The 23,986-nt window shown below is 48.4% G+C and overlaps 10 non-coding genes across 10 annotated transcripts; all 10 read right to left on the minus strand.

Moving 5' to 3' along the window:
- Positions 1 to 6,575: 6,575 nt before the first annotated feature.
- On the minus strand, positions 6,576 to 6,659 carry TRNAL-CAG (transfer RNA leucine (anticodon CAG)). The gene has a single exon. It is a non-coding gene; the product is annotated as a tRNA-Leu (tRNA).
- Positions 6,660 to 10,006: 3,347 nt separating this feature from the next.
- TRNAL-CAG (transfer RNA leucine (anticodon CAG)) lies at positions 10,007 to 10,090 on the minus strand. The gene has a single exon. It is a non-coding gene; the product is annotated as a tRNA-Leu (tRNA).
- Positions 10,091 to 10,162: 72 nt separating this feature from the next.
- Positions 10,163 to 10,246, minus strand: TRNAL-CAG (transfer RNA leucine (anticodon CAG)). The gene has a single exon. It is a non-coding gene; the product is annotated as a tRNA-Leu (tRNA).
- Positions 10,247 to 10,320: 74 nt separating this feature from the next.
- Positions 10,321 to 10,404, minus strand: TRNAL-CAG (transfer RNA leucine (anticodon CAG)). Its single transcript has one exon. It is a non-coding gene; the product is annotated as a tRNA-Leu (tRNA).
- A 12,674-nt stretch (positions 10,405 to 23,078) lies between these two features.
- Positions 23,079 to 23,162, minus strand: TRNAL-CAG (transfer RNA leucine (anticodon CAG)). Its single transcript has one exon. It is a non-coding gene; the product is annotated as a tRNA-Leu (tRNA).
- Positions 23,163 to 23,237: 75 nt separating this feature from the next.
- On the minus strand, positions 23,238 to 23,321 carry TRNAL-CAG (transfer RNA leucine (anticodon CAG)). The gene has a single exon. It is a non-coding gene; the product is annotated as a tRNA-Leu (tRNA).
- Positions 23,322 to 23,395: 74 nt separating this feature from the next.
- Positions 23,396 to 23,479, minus strand: TRNAL-CAG (transfer RNA leucine (anticodon CAG)). The gene has a single exon. It is a non-coding gene; the product is annotated as a tRNA-Leu (tRNA).
- Positions 23,480 to 23,554: 75 nt separating this feature from the next.
- On the minus strand, positions 23,555 to 23,638 carry TRNAL-CAG (transfer RNA leucine (anticodon CAG)). Its single transcript has one exon. It is a non-coding gene; the product is annotated as a tRNA-Leu (tRNA).
- Positions 23,639 to 23,712: 74 nt separating this feature from the next.
- Positions 23,713 to 23,796, minus strand: TRNAL-CAG (transfer RNA leucine (anticodon CAG)). The gene has a single exon. It is a non-coding gene; the product is annotated as a tRNA-Leu (tRNA).
- A 74-nt stretch (positions 23,797 to 23,870) lies between these two features.
- On the minus strand, positions 23,871 to 23,986 carry TRNAL-CAG (transfer RNA leucine (anticodon CAG)). The gene is made up of 2 exons: positions 23,949 to 23,986; positions 23,871 to 23,916 (listed from the first exon to the last, which is right to left on the minus strand). It is a non-coding gene; the product is annotated as a tRNA-Leu (tRNA).

Here is a 23,986-nt window from a genome sequence, read left to right on the forward strand (position 1 = left end):
AATGAAAATAAAAAAAAAACATTCGGCAAAAAGGCGCACGGATAGTAGGAGACCTAGTGCAATGATTTCATTCTAACTCCATCTCATTCTGATTCTGATTTTTTTTTCTTTTCATTTTGATTGCAATCTCCTCGCTGTCGCTGCAGGTGGGTGGTTGGAAGAATGGAATGAAATCGGGCGAAAATAATTAAATCATAGCGGCGTCACATTCAGAATATGCCTTCCATCAACTATTTACGAACAATCGATAGCACAATGTGTATAGAGCATTTTTATAAGGGTGGCCAGTTGGGTAACTCTAAAAAAAAACTTCCAGAGAATATCGAGAACAAAAAATATTCCTGACTTTTTTACTTTTGAGGGCTTAAAAATTAACGATAAGTGCTGTAGTAGGATACAACTTAAAAAAAAACAGCAGTTGCTAACATTGGGCCGGGGTCCGCGGTATTCTGTATTACTCCGCTGGCCAATCGCAACAGTAAACGAAAGCAGCTTTTTAATGTTTTGCTATATCAAACAATCCACGCATCAAAATTCTAGCGCTCATAATTTTTTTTGTGTGGTTCAGGTAATAAGAGACGTTTAAGCAGTGGACTACTTTTTTTGTCGTGGAGGAATTTTGTGCGCGGAGGCTGAATGTGGGCGGAGCTTCACTTCAGACTTAAGTTGTATCGTTACTATAAAAGTATAGTAACGATAATGCGGGCTACGAGGCCTCTTAACTGCTGTCCTTTCGGGATGATCGAAGTGGCGGCCGAGTAACTCGTATGCGATGGACTGACGAACAACATATTATACAGAGCAAAAATGGCAAGAGCAACGTAGGTCCTCATCGGTATAGCTGTCAAGATGCGACGACGACAGTCGGTAGACTGGTTGGCATGCAGATACCGTTGCTAACGCAGAGGTCTGTCAAAAAAGAGACCAAGGACGACGACTCCACCACGACAAACGACCGCGTATCATCGTAATGCGGGAGGTTTTCAGGCTAGGGAAGCCGACAAAAGCGGTCCGCGGAAGGTCGCCCCAATCCGAATCCCACATTCGGGAGACCCAAGACAGATCGGAATAACTTTACGCGAATAACAGCACACCGGATGACGCGTCGGTGCCTGAATAGCAGTGCTTGTCTCCACCGTAAACGTATTAGAAAAAAAAAACGAAAGAAGCGACGACATTTCATATGTTCAGACTTTAACACTGACCGGTGTTGACCACATTTTCCAGATTGTAAATTCCAGTCGACGCCGGTCCACCGGACCCTTCTGCGACGATAATGCGCCTGGTGCGACCACAGGATTGGGGTGGGCCATTTCGGCGATTGCCGATAGCGAATTTGAAGTAACAGAGAATGCAAATGCCCGTCGAGAGTAGTTCTCGCAGTCATGACCTCAAATCGACGATTGCTTACATCGCAGGGTGCGTACCATGAGCGGGAAATGCCAATATGTCCTGGTGTGCCGAACAGTGCTCAAGGCAGCCGGGGCCACTCGTCGGTGTCGTTTATATTAATGCAGGCGGGCGCCCAACATACTTTTGGACAAATTATTTAAAATCTACTATTGGTCCTATCGAAGGAGTGAGAGAGACAACTTTATTGCCACAGAATGGTGGGATTTAGGGCAGGTGGGCTTGGTGTGGACCCCAGGTGGGGGCGACTTCCTGGGCCCACGAAATGAGTGCCAGTTGGATGCTCTTGTCTGGCCTTTTGAGGAGTTGGTTCCATCCCTCCTCGGAGAGAGCGGTCAGTAAGGTTCGAGGGGGCGGATTTCCCGCGCAACCCCAGAAGATGTGCGCCTGGGTGGCGATTTCTCCCTGGTTACAATTTTGGCAGACGGGGTCGTATTGCCCATCTGTGATGAGTGAAAAGCTAGAATGGCTAAGGATGGAGTTTGTCTGCAGCCTGCGGAGCAAGGTGGCTTGCGCTCGATTCAAGTCGGGGTGGGGAGGCGGGAACTGGCGTCTCATCTCTCTGTGGAGGTTGGTAATTTCGGCAAAGGTCTGGGGAGCCTCGGCAAGAGCGTCTGGGTCCGTGGGGCCAGCCGCCCGGTTGTTTAGTCCTCGGGCTAATCGGTCGACCCCTTCGTTTCCAGAGTTTCCCGCGTGGGCGGGTACCCGGAGGCCAGGTTGATCTTATGGTCGGGAGTGCAGCCGCGAAGGATGCGTGCAGCGAGGTGGCAGAAAAAACCTGCCGAGTAATTTTGGATCGCTCTTTTGGAGTCGCTTATAGGACTGTGCGCATACGTGTGTCGGCGATGGCCAGCGCGATGGCGGTTTCTTCTGCCGCTGTGGGAAAGTGGGCTCGTACTGTGGCGGTTGACGAGAGTGGATTGTGGCGTGGTTGCACAAGCCACGTATGTGTTTGCATTTTGCCGTGGAGCATCTACGTATATTCCGTGTTCGTCGGCAAGGTACGTGGCATCTAGTGTATGGGCTTTCAGCTGGCGGCGCGTATCATGGCGGCCAGGTAGCATGTTTTTGGGGATTGGTTTTATGACAAGGTGGCGATGGACCTCTATCGGAATGGGAGCCGCGGCGTCGACGTCTCCTATGGGGTTGATGTTGAGACGGTGAAGTATGAGCCGCCCGTGTTTGATGCGGAAGAGGCGATGGATTTGGGCGGTCTTGTGTACCTCTATGAGTTCTGGGAGGCACACGCAGTTAATTACAATTCGTTAAAGGTAGATACAATGAACAACTCGGCTTTCAAGCGTTTGAAGAAAGTTTAAAATTGGAAAATTGGTTTTTGAGGAAACGAAATGGCGTAGTATCTGTCTCTCATCTCGGTGGACACCCGAACCGCGCCGTAAGAGAAAGGATAAAGAAAGGATTAAAAGACGAAAGGAAAAAATTGGCGGGGGCTTAGCTTTGGTTAAGCCTGGTAGGTTGCGAAAGCAAAAGCGCAGCGCCTTCAACTGAAGGAACGCAGTGCGCCGCGTCTAAAGGTCACGCGTGGCTACCGGCCGCCTCTGCGCGACGACTCAAAGCGTCTTCGGAATTTTTTTTTATATTTTGTTTTTGATGTTGTTGCGACTGAGAAAAAGAAAACATAATCTACAGCTGGTATGACGTCACAGCGGCAGTAGCGCGGCATACATACACCGTAACTGCAGCCGGGCCGTGGCCGCCGCGATCTGCACCGGCGATCGCGGAGGCCATGGCCGGGCTCTCTGAAGGAGCGAGTTGGACGCCCATAATGTTGTTGTTGTTGTTGAAAACTTTTATTGTCCAACAGATAAGGACCACACCGCCTGGGCCACTCTGTCTCACCCCCCCCCCTCCCCCCTTTTAAGGGGGAGGGGACTTAGGTGCGGCCCAGCCGCACGGGATGGTCGCAGTCGATGCTGGCCGGGTTGGTTTCGCCGGCGGCCTCTTCTGCCAGTTGGACGGCGGTGAGTTGGAGCTCAGGGTCCGAGCTCCGCAACAAGGTTTCCCAGGCTTCCCTACTGCTAATGTTTTGCGCCGTGCCTGGGGAGTAAGTGCACTCCCAAATTATGTGGTCGAGGGTTCCTCTCGCCCCACACTTTTTACATTTATCGTCCTCGCAGTCCGATCGGATATGTTTATTTAGTTCTGGGTTCGGGTATACTCCAGTCTGCAGGCGTCTCCACGCCGTCGCCTGACTCCTATTTAACGCCGTGTTTGGTGGGGGAAAACACCTCCGGCATTGCCTGTAGTGTTCTATAATCTCTTGATACGAGGTTAATCGCCCTTCTATATCATATTCGGCCTAGCCGACCCTTCCTGTACAGCTCGTAGGTAGAGATCTTGAGCTGCACTGTGGGCCGCCTCGTTACCGCTACAGATTCGTGCGCCGGGGTCCAGATGATGTTGATCGTCCTATCAATCGCTCCTTGTGTTAAAATTTTGGCGGTGAGGGGTATTACCCTCCCTCTACTGAAATTTTGGATTGCAGTTTTACTGTCGCTAATAATGTATCTAGCTTTGGTGCCAAGCCCCCCCCCCCCCATGTATACCACTGCTACGGTCATTTATCGACTGTGTCTGTCCCCTGCCGCATCTACGTAGGCGACTTCATTTCGGGATTTGCCCCGATATATTGTTTCTATCGCTTCCGCCCTTTTCTGTCGCCTTTTCTTATTATTCTCAGGGTGCATGTTTTTGGGTAGGGGAGGGATTCGTAGGTGCGCCCTGATTTCCCTGTCAATGTCGACCCCATCCTTTTGCCCCCTGTCTGTGGCCATTCCAATATTACTGAGCGTAGCTCTTCCCACTCGCGTCGTGCTGAGTCTTTCAAGTTGCGAGGTTTTAACCGCTTCCGTGATTTCTGCAATCGTATTGTGCAGTCCTAGGGCCAGTAGCTTCTCCGTTGATGTACATGTCGGGAGCCCTAGAGCCTTTTTTTACGCCTTTCCTGACTAGCGCGTCTATCTTGCTCCTCTCATCTGCCTTTAGGTTCAGATATGGCGTGGCGTAGCCCACTCTACTAATGATGAAGGCCTGTACCAATCTCAGGATGTTTTTTTCCTTGAGGCCGCCTCCCTTACGTGAGACCCTCCTGATGAGGTTTAATGTCTAGGTCGCGTGGTTTTCTAACTTGTTAATTGTGATTGTGTTTCTTCCATGTGTTTTTAAGTAGAGGCCTCGTATTGTGTCTACTTTTGGTATCTCCCTTCCATCCACGTACACCTGTGGGTCAGAGGGAGGTTTTTTCCTGAGTGCTTTGTCATTATACACGAAGATTTCTGATTTTTTCAGCATAATCTACAGCTGGTATGACGTCACAGCGGCAGTAGCGCCTGCGCGGCGCGGTGTATACCTGCAGCCGAGGAAGGAGCGAGTTGGTCGCCCATATTCATTCCGCTAAAGGTCAAACGTAACTGCGGCCGGGTCACGCGAAGGCTTGAAAGTGCGAGCAGTATTGCTTTCGCAATAAAAAGGGGTGTCGTAGTGGAGGTCTCCGGAATAATTTCGACCACCTGCAGAACTTTCATGTGCACTGATATCGCACAACACACGGGCACCTTTGGCGTTTCGCCTCCACCGAAACGTGGCCTCCGCGGCCAGGTTAAAACCCAAGAACTGCGATCCGGCCGTGACGGCCGCGGAAGAATACTGCATCATCGGCGCTTTCTGCAGATTTATTATAGTGCAAACAAGTAAAGCTGCAACTAGTGCCTAGTAGAAGAGAATATTTAACATAACCAGAGGTCACCTCGCGTTTCATACCAACAAGATGAGCAATGGCTGCTTGTACACATCCATGTCACGCCCAGAAATTCTGCACATGCGCATTTATCAAAGCGAAGTTGTTTTTGCACGCAATTTTTAGCATATCGTAAGACTGCACCACAACAGTCAATATATCCGCAGATAACTTCTCGGGTCGCTTGTAATTTCTTGCTCTTCAGTGTCAAAAACGCACCCCATTGGTTTTTTATGGCAATCTTTACTACTTGGTGCCAGCGCAGGCGAAGCTTTAAAAGCCAGGTTTTTCTACTCATCGGAAGATTAGACTATCCCCCACCAACATCTCCAGAAGAGTATGTCACAATATTCCACAGTTGCCTCTTAATTGTGATGTCCAAGACAGCAGGACTTGAAAGAACATAGCACTGGGGCGCAGTGGTGGTAACTGGAGCATTTCGGAGGGAACTTCGAGCTCTCACGGTAAATGCTAAATAGTTTACCATTATCTTCATGCGCTCATTTAGCGAATCCACAGTTTGTGTAGCAAGCTGCAGAAAAACATGGAGGGGACACTTAAGCTCCGCCCTAAAGGTATGACGTGATAGAATTGGTCATTATCTACACTGCATTCATAGATCCCTGGCAGTCTTCATACCACCCCTGGCCCAGTGGTGTATAGGGTAAACGATGCTGCACTGCCTTGCGATGGCAGCTGCTCCCAGCGGTGGGGCTTGTGCAACCCAGGTTGCTCTTCCCGAGCGGCCAATCATTAATTTAGCTGCCACCTGCCACGGTGCGCAGTTTGCTCGCAATCCCGTAGCTATCCAATAGGCATTGAAACTCCTCTGGACGTTCTGGGGACGTTCAGGATGTCTTCAGGACGTCCAAGAGACGTTCAGTGTTTATTGGGCTATAGGTTGTGATTGCACCGCCATGTCACGCGACCTAGGCAGCCCATCTGCATCTTAGGTCGCTTCTCTGGATTTTTTGCGGATTTTTCGCTCACGGTCAGCGACGTCGACGTTGGATTTTCTGCCCCGCGAGCTCCTTAATGCTGCGGCGTTAATAATGCCAGCGGCACGTAGCCTCGGAAGCAGGAGCAGTCATGACTGTGCCTGTGGATGGGGCGAAATAAGAGGGAGTTGCCTATTGGTCGGTGCAGACAGAGAAGCATTCCACTCGCGTTGAGTCTTGCAAAAGGGTTCTACCAGCCGAAAAGAAATTGTTCGATTAACACAGCTTCTCAAGCATGCATGCAGTGAGGATCGAAGACGCATTTTCGGTCTCTTTTCGTGCGGCAAACTTTACTCTCGTGCCACTTTGTGCTAATTGTATAATTATTGAGCCGGCGAAGCCGCGGGGAAGAAGCTGATAGCTGGCAACCATGGTGTAAGAGTTCTGGAAACACAAAAGAAAAAAGCTAATGTCAGAAGTGGGTTTCGAACCTACGCCCGGAAGACCGGACTGCGACCTGAACGCAGCGCCTTGGACCGCTCGGCCATCCTGCCATTCTTTTTTTATTTATTGCCTGGCTTTGACATTACACAACAAAATGGCGGGTCACAATGAACACTTGGTGTTGATATAGTCAGCCTGCCAGGGGCTGGCTTCGTCACTTTAAAATTCATTTAGAGCTACCAAAGGCTCCACCCTTGACAACCACTCGGAAGCCTCGCCAACAGCTTTGACCCTATCAACAAACCGGTGCACAGTTTCACGAAAATAAATTCGTGCTGGCCTCGCGTCGGGATCACAGTAATATCCTGCCATTCTCGCGCGCCAAATACTGTGGAGGCCCAATAACATTATGAGATCGAAAGGTACTCCGTCCTCGTTTTCAATGGGCAGATACCGTATTCCATGGGGGTGAAGTGGAAATTGTTTCTTTATAGTCCTTCGAAGTACGTCCCAAAAGTAAACCGCTTCCCAACAATGCAGAAACACGTGATCTATCGTTTCTGGTTGCTTGCAGATAAGGCAGTGATGACCCCACGGTAGAAATAAGCCCTTATCCTGTAAAAACATTTTGACTGATAACGTTCCAGTGTGCAACTTGAAAAAAAAAAGTTTTAACCCCTGGCTCAACGTGCATTCTCTTTACCCTTTTTAACACATTCCTTCCAGGGCCTCCACTGTACAAGGCCCTATACATGGGTTCCGGCAAGACAAATTCACACAAATCCTTATACAATTTTTTCCTGTTCACTGTAGATAAATATTCGTTGGAAAACCTCGTTGAGAGAAATCGGACACTTGCGACAACTTCTCTGAAGTACCCAAAAATTCCGCCTGATAGGGTTTCGGTTGCAACAACAAAGTCAGGCAGCGCGCGCCCCATCCTTACTTGGCACGCGGAGCGCAAAAACGGATCACTGACATCACGCAGAAGCATAAATCTGTTAACAATCTGCCGCAAGAAAAGGTGTCCCAGACCCACTCCACCATCCTTCACTTTTCTAAACAAATTCGTCCGGCTGCACCTTTCCCATTGTGCAGCCCACACAAAAACAGCAAAAATCCGATGTAGCTTTTGTATGCTCATTCTTCCACAATGCAACACTTGCATCGCATACCACACCTTACTGATAAAGAAAAGGTTGCACACGGCGGCTCTAGCGAAAATTGATAAGCCTGTTCCTTTCCATCTTTCCGCCTTCTCACGCACATCCTGGGTCTGCACTCTCCAATATGTTTCGCTATCGCGATAGCTTTCTAGCGGGACTCCAAGGTACTTCGTTGGGGTCTTCACCCAGGGTACGTTTGCAAAGTGGTCCATCGTCGTTTGCCATGCTCCGTGCCAGAGCCCCACTGACTTGGACCAGTTCACTCTGCTGCCAGAGGTTTTGCAGAATTCAGCGACACATTCAACGGCCTCTGTTACACCTTATCGATTAACGGAAAAAACCGCTAAATCATCCGCATATGCCAGCAGCTTCACCTCCTCAGCTTGCAGCCGAAAACCAGTTATTCTCTTGTTTTCGATTATGTTTAAACACAGTCTCGATGTAAATGGCAAACAGAAGAGGGCTGAGGGGGCAGCCTTGACGTACCGAACGCTGCACACGAATGGGGGCCCGCAGACAGTGGTTAACAATCAATCTCGTCGTACAGTTCCGATACGCCAAGGCGACTCCCTCCCTGATGACATAACCAACATTCACGTAATCAAGTATGCACAGCAAAATTTTATGCGCGACACAGTCGAACGCCTTTTCGAGATCAAGCTGCAAGATGGCAACGCGACTATTTGTAAAATCACAGCACTCGAGCACACATCTTGTCTTGTTTATGTTAGACAGAATAGACCGGCCTTTTATCCCACACGTTTGATGGGGTCCAACAATTACCTGGATCACACACTGTAACCTTTGCGCCAACACTTTCATATAAATTTTATAATCAACATTCGTGAGAGCGATTGGCCTGTACCCTGTTACGTGTCGTAAATTGTCAGCTTCATCCGTTTTCGGAATTAAGACAGTGTGTGATTTACCATAGGAAGGAGGCAATTGACGTACGTCGTAAACTTCATTAAAGACCGTCTTCAACACTGGCGCGATTCTGCTCTTAAATGATTTGTAAAACGCCGCGCTTAACCGGTCTGGTCCTGGTGATTTCCCAGAATTTAAATTGTCTATTGCCATTTCTACCTCTGATTCGGTTATTGCGAGCTCTAAAACGTCTTTCTGCTCGTCGCTGAGTCGCGGCAGTGCCTCAAGAAACCTGTCCTTAAACGTATTCATGTCTGCATCCTGTAATGCGAAGAGCGCCTGATAGTATTCAAAAAACGCACGCTTTATGTGTTCGTTTTCGTCTGATAAAATGCCACCCCATTCTATGCTATCAATGTGATTTCGCCGAGCATGAGCCTTTTCAATTCCCAACGCTCGTTTCGACGGCGTCTCCCCTGCTGCTACATCTTCCGCTCTGGCCCGCACCAACGCTCCACGATAACGGTCCTCTTCTATTAGTTGAATTTTTGGTTTTATTTTCCTGTTGTCATCGATCCATTTACCAGGTGCTTCACTTTCCTTTTCTAGCAGTTTTGCAAGCATACATCTTAGATTGCGTTCGTTTAGATTCTCTTCGTACGCAATGGCACTAGACCGTTCAACTGCTTTAATTTTAACCTGTGCTTTGCAAAGTTCCCACTGTTGCCATATTTTCAGCTCACTACTAGGCTCTATTTTGCTTATTTCTTCAATTACTGCACAGCTAAAGTCATCGTCCTTAATTAGCTTGTTATTTATTTTCCACAGATCCCAACTAAAAGCACTGCCCCGTTTTTTCAATCCTATCCCACACACTACTAAACAGTGGTCCGAAAAAGCCACCGGCACTACATGGTAACTGTTGCATTTTGGAATCACATCCAGCGATACATAAATGCGGTCAAGCCGAGCATGGCTTGTCCTCTGAAAGTGTGTGTACTTCACACCGCACGCGCCTTGCAAACACTCTGCCACATCCTCAAGGTTCCATTTATATATTATTTGCGACAGTATCTTCGTACTTGCGTCCCTGAACACCCTTGCACTGGTTTTATCGCAGCCACTTAGGACGCAGTTGAAGTCGCGCATGATGATAAGCTGTTTCTCGGAACTAAGACGCTGTTCAACACTTCGAAAAAACGCAGCCCTTTCGTCCGTAACATTTGGTGCGTACACACAGACAATTCGCCACTCAATGTTGTTCAATGTAAAATCGATAGCGACACAACGACCTGAAGGACACGAGAAATGAGCTTGCACGACAAGACCCGGCAACTTCTTTGCCATCCTGACAGAACGCTGGTGCACTGAGATCGGCGCAGAGTGAAGCCTTCCTTTTTGGTCTTGCAGGCATAAAAAAGTAATGTCAGAAGTGGGATTCGAACCCACGCCCGGAAGACCGGACTGCGACCTGAACGCAGCGCCTTGGACCGCTCGGCCATCCTGACAGAACGTGGGTGCATTGAGATCGGCGCAGAGTGAACCGTTCCTTTTTGGTCATGCAGGCATAAAAAAAGTGATGTCAGAAGTGGGATTCGAACCCACGCCCGGAAGACCGGACTGCGACCTGAACGCAGCGCCTCGGACCGCTCGGCCATCCTGACAGAACGCTGGGGCACTGAGATCGGCGCGGAGTGAAGCCTTCCTTTTTGGTCTTGCAGGCATAAAAAAAAAGTGATGTCAGAAGTGGGATTCGAACCCACGCCCGTAAGACAGGACTGCGACCTGAACGCAGCGCCTTGGACCGCTCGGCCATCCTGACATTTTTGTTTTCTTTATTGCCTGGCTTTGGCTCATGACATTGCACAACAAAAATACACATAACGCTTTATACATGCGACACTGTCGTGGTCAGCCAGCACGAGACTGGCTTCGTCAGATTAAAATTCCCGCAACATACACAACGGCTCTAGTCTTGAGAGCCACTCGGGAGGCTCCGCAACTGCTTTTTGGATGGCAAGAAACCAGTCCATTCTTTCCCGAAAATAAGTTCGGGCCGGTCGTGCGTCTTTGTCACAATGGTAGCCTGCCATTCTGGAGCGCCATATACAGTGGAGGCCCAAGAGCATTATGAGATCAAAAGGTGCCCCCTCCTCATTATCAGTGCTTAAATAGCGAATTCCGTGCGCGTCAAGTGGTAGCTCTTTCTTTATGGTCCTTTGTAACACGTCCCAAAAATAAACCCCTTCCCAGCAATGCAAAAAAACATGGTCTATTGTTGCAGGCTGTTTACAAATTAAGCAGTTCGATCCCCACGGTAAAAATAAATCCTTTCCCTCTAGAAACTTTTTAACTGGTAACGTCCCGGTGCGTAACTTAAAAAAGAAAGTCTTCACTCCTGGTGGCACCTGCATTTTCTTCACCCTTTTTGAAAAATCCCCTCCGGGGCCTCCACTGTACAAGGCCCTGTACATGGGCTCTGGGAAAACGATATCACAAAGATCATTGTACAACTTTTTCCTTTTACTTTTCCACAAATAATCGGTGGAAAAACGTGCCGAAAGAAACCGAACGCTTGCTACAATCTCTTTATAGTAACCAAAAGTTCCACCAGAGAGCTCTCCTGTGGATACCACAAACTCCGGCAGCAATCGCCGCAGCTTCACTTGGCACACGGTGCGCAAGAACGGGTCTGTGACGTCGCGAAAACAAAAAACGGTTCACCAACTGCCTTAAAAAGAGGTGCCCTACCCCCCGTCTTTTACCCGCCGGAACAGGTTCGTTCTGCTACAACGCTCCCATTCGGACGCCCATATGAAAACTGCAAAAATCCTGTGTAGCTTCTGAACGTTCACACGCGAGCAATGCAAAACCTGCATCACATACCAGAGTTTGCTAATAAAAGAAAGATTGCAGACTGTAGCTCTGGCGAAAATTGAAAGGCTGGTGCCTTTCCATTTCCCAGCTCGGTCACGTGCGTCTTTAGTTTGCTCTTTCCAATAGTCCTCGCTATCGCGATAAGCATCGAGCGGAACGCCCAAATACTTGCCCGGGGTCGTCGGCCACGGTACGTTGGCGAAATGGTCCGGGTGGGATGGCCACCATCCATGCCAGAGCCCAAGGCACTTGGACCAGTTAACCCCGCTACCTGTGACTTCGCTGAACGCGCGTACACACCCGACAGCTTCACTTATGCTCCCCTGATCAACCGTAAATACTGCAACGTCATCTGCATAGGCCAGCAGCTTAACTTCAGCTGCTTGTAGCCTAAAGCCATAAATACTATTGTTTTCTATGATTTTCATGCACAGCGTTTCGATGTAAATACAAAACAAGAGAGGGCTGAGGGGGCAGCCCTGACGCACCGAACGCTGCACGCTAATGGGGGCCCCCAGCCTTGTCGTGCAGTTTCGATACGCCAGGGCTACACCCTTACGGATAACTGAACCGACGTTCACATGGTCTAAAACGGTAAACAAAATTTCATGGGAAACACAATCAAATGCCTTTTCGAGATCAATCTGAAGCATCGCTACTCGCCCACTGATGTCGTCACAGCTTTCAAGCACACTGCGTGCTTTGTGAATATTGGAAAAAATTGAGCGCCCTTTGATTCCACATGTCTGGTGAGGTCCAACAATATCCGATATCACTGTCTGCAGTCTTCGCGCCAATACCTTCATAAAAATTTTGTAGTCCACATTAGTGAGTGCTATCGGTCGATACGCTGTAACCAATTGTAATTTCTCTATATCATCCGTTTTAGGTATGAGCACTGTATGGGAGGTCCCAGAAGACGGAGACAACACGTTTATTTCATAGGCTTCATTGAACATTGTACACAGCACTGGGGCAATTTCGTGCTTAAATTCTTTATAAAATGCCGCACTGAGTCCATCTGGTCCTGGTGATTTTCCTAGGTTTAACTGATCTATCGCGTGCTCTACCTCGCTGTGAGTTATTGCTAGTTCCATTCTCTTTTTGCTTTCTTCGTCAAGCCGTGGCATTGCACCAAGAAACTGATGCGTAAAGACTACTGCGTCTACAGGAGTCGATGAAAAAAGCCTCTGGTAGTATTCATTAAAGGCTTCTTTGATGTGGTCAGTGTCTGCCGATAAGATACCCCCCCAATCTATTTTATCGATGTGATTTCTTTCAGCGCGCGCTTTATCTAGACCAAGAGCACGTTTCGATGGCGCTTCGCCAGCAGCTGTGTCTTCCGCCCTCGCCCTCACTAGTGCTCCGCGATAACGCCGTTCTTCGATAAGCTCTATCTTTTGTTTTGTTTTCCTGACATCTTCTATCCATTTCCCAGGCTCCTTGCATTCCTGCTTCATCAGCGTTTGAAGCAGTGCCCTTAGCTCAGCTTCGTCTTGTTTTTTCTTATAACAGATACATGTCGCCCTTTCTATTGCTTTGATTTTTAAAGATTCTTTACTTAGCTCCCACTGTTGCCAAATCTTCAGGTTCTTGCGCGGGTTTATTTTCCCTATTTCATCCTTTACTGCTCTGCAGTAGATATCGTCGTGAAGAAGCGTGTTGTTTAGCTTCCACATTTCCCACGAAAATGCCTTGCTTCGGTTCACACTTCCCAGGCAGCACTCAACTAAACAGTGGTCTGAGAAGGAGACTCCCACAACTTCATAATGGTTGCAATCAGGGGCAAGGTCGACTGATGCGTAAATGCGGTCCAGCCGTGCATGGCTTGAGCCCTGGAAATGAGTGAACTGCACTGCCCGCGCATGCACCCTCAATAAGTTCAGCCACTTCCTCAAGGTTTCCGTTCTCGATCATTCGCATCAACTTTTCAGTGCTCCTGTCTCGAAACCCCCGGGTGCTTGACTTATCGCGCGCATTAAGAACACAATTGAAGTCACCTAATACAATGAGCCGCCTCTCCGTGCAAAGGCGCTCTTGGAGGCTTTGGAAAAAGGCAACCCTTTCCTCAACCACATTCGGCGCGTACACGGTAACAATGCGCCACTCAGTGCCGTTCAGACAAAAATCAAGCGCAATACACCGGCCAGACACACACGAGAAATAAGCCTGCACCTCTAGCCCACGGCCATCCTGACTTTTTTTTTCTTTATTGCCTGTTTTGACAACGATAACAAACAAACACACAAACAAACCGCTAAAACACGTGAACCGGACTACGGTCAACGTGGTTGTTTAAAACTTCTTGAGGGCTGCAAGTTCATCCAGCACGCCAAGCCATTCGGGTAGCTCCGATTGGGCTCGGTAACATTCATGCACAACACTTTCAATGAAATTTTCTCTTACAGGTCAAATGTTCACATCGGCATTTCTCACTGACATCCTGGTTTTCCATATGCTGTGGAGGCCCAGTAGCATGATGAGGTCATAAGGAACATCTCGGTCATCTTCTACCGCTAAGAACCGGATTGCATACGGCGTGATTGGCAGGTCTTTCTTTATTGTTCTTTGTAGAATGTCCCAATGGAATACCGGATCCCAACATTCTATAAACACATGCTCGACTGTCTCAGGCTTTTTGCAGAGCATACAGTTAACCGTCCATGGCGCAAAAATGCCCTTTTGTTCTAGCCAGGTTTTAACTGGCAGAGTGTTAGTATGGAGTTTGAAGAAAAAACTTTTCACGTCAGGATTTACTGGCATACGTTTCACCCTTTTCAGAACATCTTGCCCTGGGCCTCCACAACCAAGCTGTCGATACACTGGTGCAGGCAGCATGACATCCAACAAATCTTTATACAGTTTCTTTCTCGACACATAACTTAAATAATCTAAACAAAAGCGCACTTTCAGCATGTTAAATGCCGTGACAACTTCGCGCCAAAATCCTCTTACGGCTGTCGTTCTTTTATCAGAACAGGACACCAAAAACTCAGGCAAAGCATTGCGCAGGCGCACTTGCACAAAAGTACACAAAAAGGGATCATTCTGGTCTCGCAGAAAAATAAAACGCGACACAATCTGTCTGATAAACAAATGCACAAGCCCCACTCCCCCTTTTCGAACCGAAATAAACAGATTTGTCCGACTCGTACGTTCCCATGTGCTTCCCCCACACGAAAACAGCAAAGATTCGATATATTTTTTGTATGGTTACGCGCGACATGAACAATACCTGCAAGACATACTTTGCAACCACGAAAAGGTTGCAAACAGTTGCTCGTGTGAACATAGATAGGTTCCGGCCGTTCCATGCTTGCGTTTTCCTTCTGAGATTCTCTATTTCCCTATTCCAGTATTCCTCAGTGTCATTGTATTGGTCAAGTGGTACACCCAAGTACTTTGAGGGCAGCGCTGTCCATCGCACATTGGCAAACACTTCAGGCTTTTGATCCCACTCCCCGTGCCAGAATCGAGATGATTTCTCCCAGTTAACACGGCACCCCGTTTTAGCGCAGAAATCAGCCGCCACTCTAACAGTTTCTTGAACGCTTTCTTTGTCTCTACAAAAAATAGCGACATCATCTGCGTACGCAAGCATTTTTACCTCCGTTGCTTCCAGCGCGAAACCGCGTATCCTTTCGTTCTGTATCATGCTCAATCGGCTCTAGGTATAAAGCAAAAAGCAACGGGGATAATGGACAGCCCTGCCTCACAGACGATTTCACTGGCACTCTTTCGGTGAGATTCTTATTTACAATAATTCGCACTGCACAATCAAAGTAAGCCATTTTGACTCCCTCTGTAATAACACTTCCTATGTTCACAAATTCTAGGATATTAAAAAGCACTTCATGGCACACTCGATCAAAAGCTTTTGCTAGGTCGAGCTGCATCATCGCAACTCGTCCATCAAAAGTATCGCAACACTCCAAAACACTTCTCTTCACATGTATATACATAGGTTGCACGTGTCGTCACTTCCGCCCCCATCAAGCGCTTGCGGCCATGCTGCCGAACCATTCGGACGTCCCCGCCCGTCCGCCCTGCTATGGTGGCCATAGCCCTGCGATGCCGGACGACTCCTCGGACGCTTTGGATTATTTTCTTACCTTTCGAATGCGAGGCCTACTCCACAGAGGAATGAACCATTTAGTGAAGGCTACTGGTCTGAATTTATTCGATCGGCGCGTGTAGCTACGCAGACGAAGTGAAAATTATTGACGATACAGATCCGTACACGCTGCGACCGGGAGTCGACGCGACGATGGGCGTTGATGTGTTCCTCGAAGTGGCCCACGGGGGATATCGTGTACTCCTTCCAGCTTTGTGAAGTTGGAAAAAATGAAAGCCTTCGAATCAATGGGACCACACAATGATTTCTACAGCAGGTGGGTGAGAAGCCTGTCTGCGATGCGCAAGCAAGGAGACGAAAAGCTCGGCCTCGGCACGCCGCTTTCTCTGCCATCATTGCTCGCTGCGGTCGCAGCGATCCGAAAAGGATTGCCTATTCCTGTAGCTAGGATGCAGCGACACGGGACCCAGTCTGGGTTTGTGTTTTCAGACAAATTAGATGGCGTCAATCAAAACAGCAACATTCAAGAGTGTAGCCACTGCTTCCCACGTTTTCGTTGAAAGGGGGTTTCTGCAGAAATGGTGCAAGGCGTGGTGTTCACAGCGGGCGACACAAAACGGCGAGCAGCGCAGAAGACGGCCAGTCCAACCCAAGCGATCTCGTGCAGAGCGGCGGCACTTCGTCTTTCAGCGACGCTTCGTCGTCGTTGGCGCTACGGCAGCGATCGGCCTAGGCGGTATCAGGCGCGCCCGCCGTGGTTCGCTACATCGTAAACATTAAGTTGACGACACAAGCCTCTTACCTGTCACAAAGTGCACTCCGAACACAATTAAATTTGGGTTGTCGGGGTCCAAATCATCGCGCTTAATGCGAGCCAGCCACAGCTCGCGCAGATTCCTACTGTGTCATGGAGCGCTCGCACTTGCATGCCTGCGATTATCTTGCGAATGCAGATGAAGTTCGTGTTAATCGGCTTCTTGTTTCGCCTGGAGCTGCCGCTACAGTCATAGCAGCCAAGGGTGGCACACAAAACCGTACCGAATCTACGGATGGACGAGAACCGACACGTTGCGAGCTAACACAGGCAGCGGAAAGCTAGAGGCGGCCTGCATAGAGAAAGATATTGGTAAAGAGCGGACACTCTCATAGGGCCCAGCCACATAGGCCCAGCGGATGGATGGATGGATGGATGGATAGGAGCGCCCCCTTTGAAACGGGGTGGTGGCAATTGCCACCATGCTCAGCTTTTCTTTATTTATTATTTTTTTTTGTTTACTGTGTTGGCAATTCTCATTAAGATTCTCCATCAACTTTGCCTACGGTTTCCTACTATTCTAACCTTATTCCACATCTCTGCTTTTCAGCCACCAATCCTCCAATCGCTTTTTGCTGACTTCCACTGCAGATTTATTTACATGACCATTGTTATCTTTAAACCCTAGGGCCTCAGAAAGAGTGACTGTGCCTGCATCGACATCCGGATGGATACCATCACATTTGATTATGAGGTGTTCAATTGTTTCCACAGATCTACCACACGCTGCACATGTGTCATCTTCTTCGTTAAATTTCTTTTTGTAGCTGCGCGTTCTAAGACACCCTGATCTAGCTTCAAAAAGTAGGGCACTGCCTCTTGAGTTATCATAGAAAAATTCTTTCCTGATCTGCCTTTTCCAGAATCGATATAGTTCTACACTATGTTTCTTTTCCATTGAATTCATCCAATTCTTAACTTCCGCGTTTTTGACCTGTCGTTTAATGCTCTTTCTTTCTCCGTCTTCATGACCGGCATACTTACTGGTTAGTTTTCTAGTTCTTTTCCGCCACTGTGAGTCAACGTTCTTTCTGTATAAATATTTAAATACCTTAGCTGCCCATCTGTTATCGTCCAATTTCCTCAGGCGTTCTTCATATAGTATTTTACTCTTAGCTTCCCGTGCCTCGAACGATGCCCAGCCCATATCCCCTTGTACTGCCTCGTTTGTGGTTTTGCCGTGGGCACCTAGTGCTAATCTTCCAACAGCTCTCTGATTTACGTCTAATCTCGACTGAACTTCTGCCCTTAAGCACAGAACCGCATTGCCGAAAGTAAGTCCCGGCACCATTATTCCTTTCCAAATACCTCTTAGTACTTCATATTTGTTGTACCCCCATAATGCCCTATGTTTCATTATCCCGGCGTCTCTTCGTCCTTTTGCCCTAAGAGCCTGTTCATGCTTTTCCGTGTATATCTGCCCTTCGTTTAGCCATATCCCGAGGTATTTGTATTCGGCCACTTTGGGTATTTCGTGGCCTTGTATTGTAAGCACCTGATCAGTTGTATCGTTAAAAATCATCACACCTGATTTAGTTGCGCTAAAACTGAATCCTAGAGCGTCTCCTTCGTCTCCACAGCAATTAACCAAAGTTTGTAAATCTTCCTGGCTATCTGCTAACAGTACAATATCGTCCGCATACATTAAACCCGGGAGTCGCTGCTCAACTACATTTCCGCCTAATCTGTACGATAGATTATAACCCAGATTACTTTCTTCTAGCCTTCTTTCCATATTTATCACGTAAAGCATGAACAGCAGCGGTGATAGAGGGCAACCTTGCCTTAATCCTTTGTGCACCCCTACAGTTGTGGTACTTTTTTTCCCTTCCCATGTAATTTCAACTTCATTATCTCGGTAGATTTCCTGTAGAAAATCAATTACCTCATCACCAATACCTAAATCTTTCAATATGCTCCACAGGAGTTCCCTGTTCACGTTATCGTATGCACCGCTTATGTCTAGAAAGGCTATAAACAGAGGTCTATTTTCCGCCTTAGCTATTTCTATGCATTGGGTAAGCACGAACATGCTATCATCTAACCGCCTACCCCTTCTGAACCCATTCTGAAGTTCTCCGAGTATCCTATTCCCTTCTACCCATGACTGCATTTTTAATTTCACCGCCTGCATTGCCAGCGGCCATTTGACTGCAGCGCACCAAGCGGATGGAGTCTCATAACATCCGGTTTCGGTTTCAGGCGCGTGCAGTTTGAATGGCTGCATGCGCTGCGCCTTGCTGCCTGGGACGACATCCGGTTCCGGTTTCAGGGGCGCGCGGTTTGAATGTTAGCATACGCCGCGCCCCGCTGCGCCGTTGGCAGCGTATAATTAAATAGATTTCGAGTGCTTTTGACCAGCCATGAACGCAGCTGCATCACAGCCTTTGCCAAATATTAGCACTCCACAAAAGACACCAGGTTTTGTGTGAAATGAGAACATTTATTTTGTGCAACATAAACAAAGCCGTGGGATGCCGAAGCACGGAAGGAGTGAGCGAGAAAGCGCGCGCGTCGAGACCGGCCGTGGCCGAAGATGGTTCCTGGCCTCCTGCTCAAGGTGATCCTGTTGCGGCACCACGGCACACAGCAGGTGTTGCCGACGGGTGGCATCACCTGAAAAATTCGCAAGTATGGTCATTCTCAGTCTCCTTATATTGTAACTCTGTAAACAGTGAAAAGGTGCGAAAGCGGCGAGGGAACGAAATTACGAGCGGAGTAAACATGTTTTTGCGAAACTCGCGTGCTGAACGTCGTTGGGCAAAGTACAATACACATACCCTACTACACGGCAGATACCAATCAGCTTTTTGCAAGCATTTCTACATTCCCCGACGTTATTGTCTACCTTCTAAAACCTAGGTGGACAGCAGAGTACGCGGTTTGTTCGAGAATATTTCGTACAAAGACGGCCACACCACTGACTACGAACCAGAAGTACACAATGTGTTAGGGGCACTGAGAAATACACGGGTGGAACGTATGTCTTAAGAACCATAGAAAATTAAACTATCGGCGCAACAGTTCTTGGTTTTCAAGCTCTTTAGAGTTTAGAAAGCCCGACGCGTTGCCTTTTTTTGCCGGTTTTCAAAAGGGCATCCCTGTGTTGTCAATGCACGGGCGAAATGTGCGTTTCCACGAGCGCAGATAACGGACTCTTTCACACGTACTACATACATACATACGTACTACAAGAGTAAGGTTTTTGAGCTTTTCGTGCGTCATCTTTTTTTTTTTTCCACCAGTCTTGAAAACTACGGTCCCGTACTTGCTGCGCGGGAACGGTCGTCTTCGCCGTTCACCCAATTTCAAAAAAGTACATTTTAACCTTACACCGACAAACGTCACCCATAAGAAGTTACATATTGTCGGGGGCCATACAAAAACGTGACGTCCCGAGAAAGCGCGAAACCAAGCACAACTAACCGCTAGGCACAGCGCGTCGGGCCACAGGCCGTGGGCAGGTTTTTTTTTTGTTTCTACGCACCGACCGGCGAGGCTGCATCATGCAGCATCATTCCTCCCGCCGCTCCCGCCACGGCGTAGCATGACACAGCGTGCGCGCGCCCTTCACAACTGCGCCGGCGTATTAAGCTAGAGTGCTCGAAATGCAGCGTAATTTTGCATAAAGTGCTTGAAATGTAGCGTACTTTTGCAAAAACAAAACATTCCTTCCTTGACGTTGCCACAAACTGCAAGAATTCCGTGAACAACAGCCGGCTGGCCACAGAGCGAGCGCGCCGCTTCACGAACTGCAGACAGGCAACGGCGGCCGGCGCGGCCGCCTAAATTGCACGCAATACAGCGTACTTCCACAAATAAACATTTCTCACCTTGCCGCCGTCATAAACAGGAGGAGTTCTGCGTCGAAGGGCAAGAGAGACGAAAAAAATTGCGGTCTGCCCGCACGAACAAATACGCCGCACGCTTACACGCGCACAAAACAGCCCCACGATCAGGGTTGCCAGGTCCTAAATTTTAAAAGTAGCCACAAAAAGCTGAAAAGTAGCCAGAAAAGTAGCCAACCAGCTGCCGAAGTGTCAAAAGTAGCCAAAGGTAGCGCCAAGGTTGCAGAAAAGCGTCACCAGAAGCATAAAAGCGCAAGAAATATATAATTCTTGTAGGACGCAGGGTAATTTGTGAATGCGAATAACTCTGAATTACAAAAGCATCGCATATTAAATGAAAGGAAATACATGAACACCATGGCACAGAAGCACGGAAACGAAGGGAAAGAGGGTGTGGGAAAAGTAATCAGAACAGTTTTTCTTCTTTTCAGAGGAGAAATAATTGGTGTTGCTAAGCCACAGCCATGGCAATTTTAATTCCCAGATATATATGTATATATGTATATAGATATGACATGCCTGGCAATGTTTTTTGCATGAAATTTCTTCACTGCTCCATAAAGAAGCGTTTGATTTGATGAGCCTATTTCTTTTTCCGTTTCTCTCCTGTGATCTTTTTGCAGCTTTATATTGCAAAAATAGACTGATCGCCACATGCAGTTCATATGTTCTAAAGGCATAGAAAGCATAGCCTTGGCCAAATTTTTTCAGGTCACATGGCTTCCATTTCAGCCGTATTCTGGGGAACTCATGGCTCTCAGGATATCGCTGTACGATACGAAGAGCCTTCGTCATCGCGTTTCAAAGCCTTTTGCTCTTCCCCGTTCCCCAGTAATCGGCTAAAAGGAAACCGTATTTGCCCTGAAAAATTTTAACCAAGACTGTAATTCTCAGCATCATCATGTGTGGCCGATCAACGCGCTTTGAACCAGTATCCAACTGAGGAAACAAGGTATATCAGCTAAGTAGCAATTCACATCCTTATTTAGCTGAAGCGCATTGAGGTCATGATTGAGTGAATGGAGATGGGACATTTCTTATCGCTGGTTCTAAGGAAACCTTCATATCAGCATAGCACAGCGGAGGCGGAATCTCGCTTGGGAGAACACAGGAGCCAGTGAACACAGGAGCGAGAAGTATTTTAAGTCTAGGACATTATTACAAGCAAAATTTTAACAAAAAGACTGGCACCGCCAGAATAATGGTGTTCGCGTATGGAATTCTGACGCACTCAAGCAAAGATGTATGGATCATTGGCAGAAAAAAAGGTCCATTACAGCCCTAACTTCGCTTTCAAAAGTAGCCAAAAAGTAGCCAAGTAGCCAAGTTCAAATTTTTGTCGCCAAGCGGTCCTAAAAGTCGCCAATTTGGCGCAAAGTAGCCAAACCTGGCAACCCTGCCCACGATGCTCCGTTGACTGCTGCTCGGATGGGTCTGAGCCGCCGCGCCAGCTACCCGCCCGCGCTCGCGCGGGCGCGTTTAGACTGGTGGCGCCATCCTGGAGGCGGCAGATTATCTATTGGAGGAGGAGGATTGCGCGTCATTTCCTGGGGCCAGATTTCGCCGAGTGTCCGCTCTTTACCAATATCTTTCTCTATGCGGCCTGGCAGTGGTTCGGCAGCATGGCCGACTCGCAACCGACTGCCACCGGATGTAACGTCGGTGCAAGCTATGTATTGGTCGTAATACTTCGTCCTTGTATTCCACAAGTTTGGTGTGGTCCCACTAGGTCTTTAATGACGTTCTGTGTCCTTCTCGCTAAAACTTTCATAAGGAGTTTGTAATCTACATTGGTGAGGCTTATCGGCCGATAAGACCCCACCAAAAGCAGCCTTGCTGAATCCTCATACTTCGGAATCAATACAACGTGGGCAGCTTTGAAAGATGGCGGCAATCGTTTTGTTTCATAGGCTTCTTCGATTACTCTATGCAGGACCTGACTTAGTTCATCTTTAAAGGCCTTATAGAAAGCTGCACCCAGCTGCGCCCAGGGGACTTCCCGGCATTTAACTGGTCAATTGCTTTCTCTATTTCTAGCCGCCGCGGTGGCTCAGTGGCTATGGTGCTCGGCTGCTGACCCAAAGGACGTGGGTTCGATCCCGGCCGCGGCGGCTGGAATTTCTTTGGAGGAGAAATTCTAGAGGCCCGTGTACTGTGCGCTGTCAGTGCACGTTAAAGAACCCCAGGTGGTCGAAATTTCCGGAGCCCTCCACTACGGCGTCTCTCATAGCCTTAGTCGCTTTGGGACGTTAAACCAAACCAAACCTTTCTCTATTTCTGTTATACTGATTGGAGCTTCAAGTCTTTCCTTCTCACTCTCATCTAATTTGGGCATTAATCGAAAATAGTTCCGTTCAAAGCCATCCTTCTTCATTTGCAAAGCTTGATATTGCTAAAAAAAGGCGCGTTTTATCTTCTCTGGATCAGTGGTTTCTTCATTTCTGTACATTATTTTTTTTGCATTTCGTTTTTCGAGGCATCGCTCTTTTCATCGCTCAGTGACCGCTTAGTGCGCGCCTCACCCATCCATAATCGCTCAGTGCGTGCCCGCACAATGGCCCCTCGGTACTTATCTTCATTGGCCTGCTCTAGCTTTCTTTTAACTTCCTTTATCTGGTTCATGCATCAACCAGGCTGCGCAGATTCTATGTTCAGCAATAGTTTCAACTGGCAGTGCAATTCCTTTTCTTTCTGTTTTTCTTCGCGTCTTAGTATGCTTGCTCTCTCAATAGCTTTCATTTTTACGTCATTTTTGAAGCTTTCCCACCTTTCCAACCAGCTTTCGGCTCCAGTCTCGGCCATCCTGACAGAACACGGGTGCACTGAGATCGGCGCAGAGAGAAGGCTTCCTTTTTGGTCTTGGAGGCATAAAAAAGAAGTAATGTCAGAAGTGGGATTCGAACCCACGCCCGGAAGACCGGACTGCGACCTGAACGCAGCGCCTTGGACCGCTCGGCCATCCTGACAGAACACGGGTGCATCGAGATCGGCGCAGAAAGAAGGCTTCTTTTTCGGTCTTGCGGGCATAAAAAAAGAAGTGATGTCAGAAGTGGGATTCGAACCCACGCCCGGAAGACCGGACTGCGACCTGAACGCAGCGCCTTGGACCGCTCGGCCATCCTGACAGAACACGGTTGCACTGAGATCGGCGCAGAGAGAAGCCTTCTTCTTCGGTCTTGCGGGCATAAAAAAGAAGTGATGTCAGAAGTGGGATTCGAACCCACGCCCGGAAGACCGGACTGCGACCTGAACGCAGCGCCTTGGACCGCTCGGCCATCCTGACAGAACACGGGTGCATCGAGATCGGCGCAGAAAGAAGGCTTCTTTTTCGGTCTTGCGGGCATAAAAAAAGAAGTGATGTCAGAAGTGGGATTCGAACCCACGCCCGGAAGACCGGACTGCGACCTGAACGCAGCGCCTTGGACCGCTCGGCCATCCTGACAGAACACGGTTGCACTGAGATCGGCGCAGAGAGAAGCCTTCTTCTTCGGTCTTGCGGGCATAAAAAAGAAGTGATGTCAGAAGTGGGATTCGAACCCACGCCCGGAAGACCGGACTGCGACCTGAACGCAGCGCCTTGGACCGCTCGGCCATCCTGACAGAACACGGGTGCTCTGAGATCGGCGCAGAGAGAAGGCTTCTTTTTCGGTCTTGCGGGCATTAAAAAGAAGTGATGTCAGAAGTGGGATTCGAACCCACGCCCGGAAGACCGGACTGCGACCTGAACCAACACCACCTCTAGGTGGTGTTTGCCTGAACGCAGCGCCTTGGACTACTCGGCTATCCTGAC

Source organism: Amblyomma mixtum, chromosome 2, assembly GCF_055824585.1.
Source record: "Amblyomma mixtum isolate Tamu chromosome 2, ASM5582458v1, whole genome shotgun sequence".
NCBI lineage: Eukaryota > Metazoa > Arthropoda > Arachnida > Ixodida > Ixodidae > Amblyomma > Amblyomma mixtum.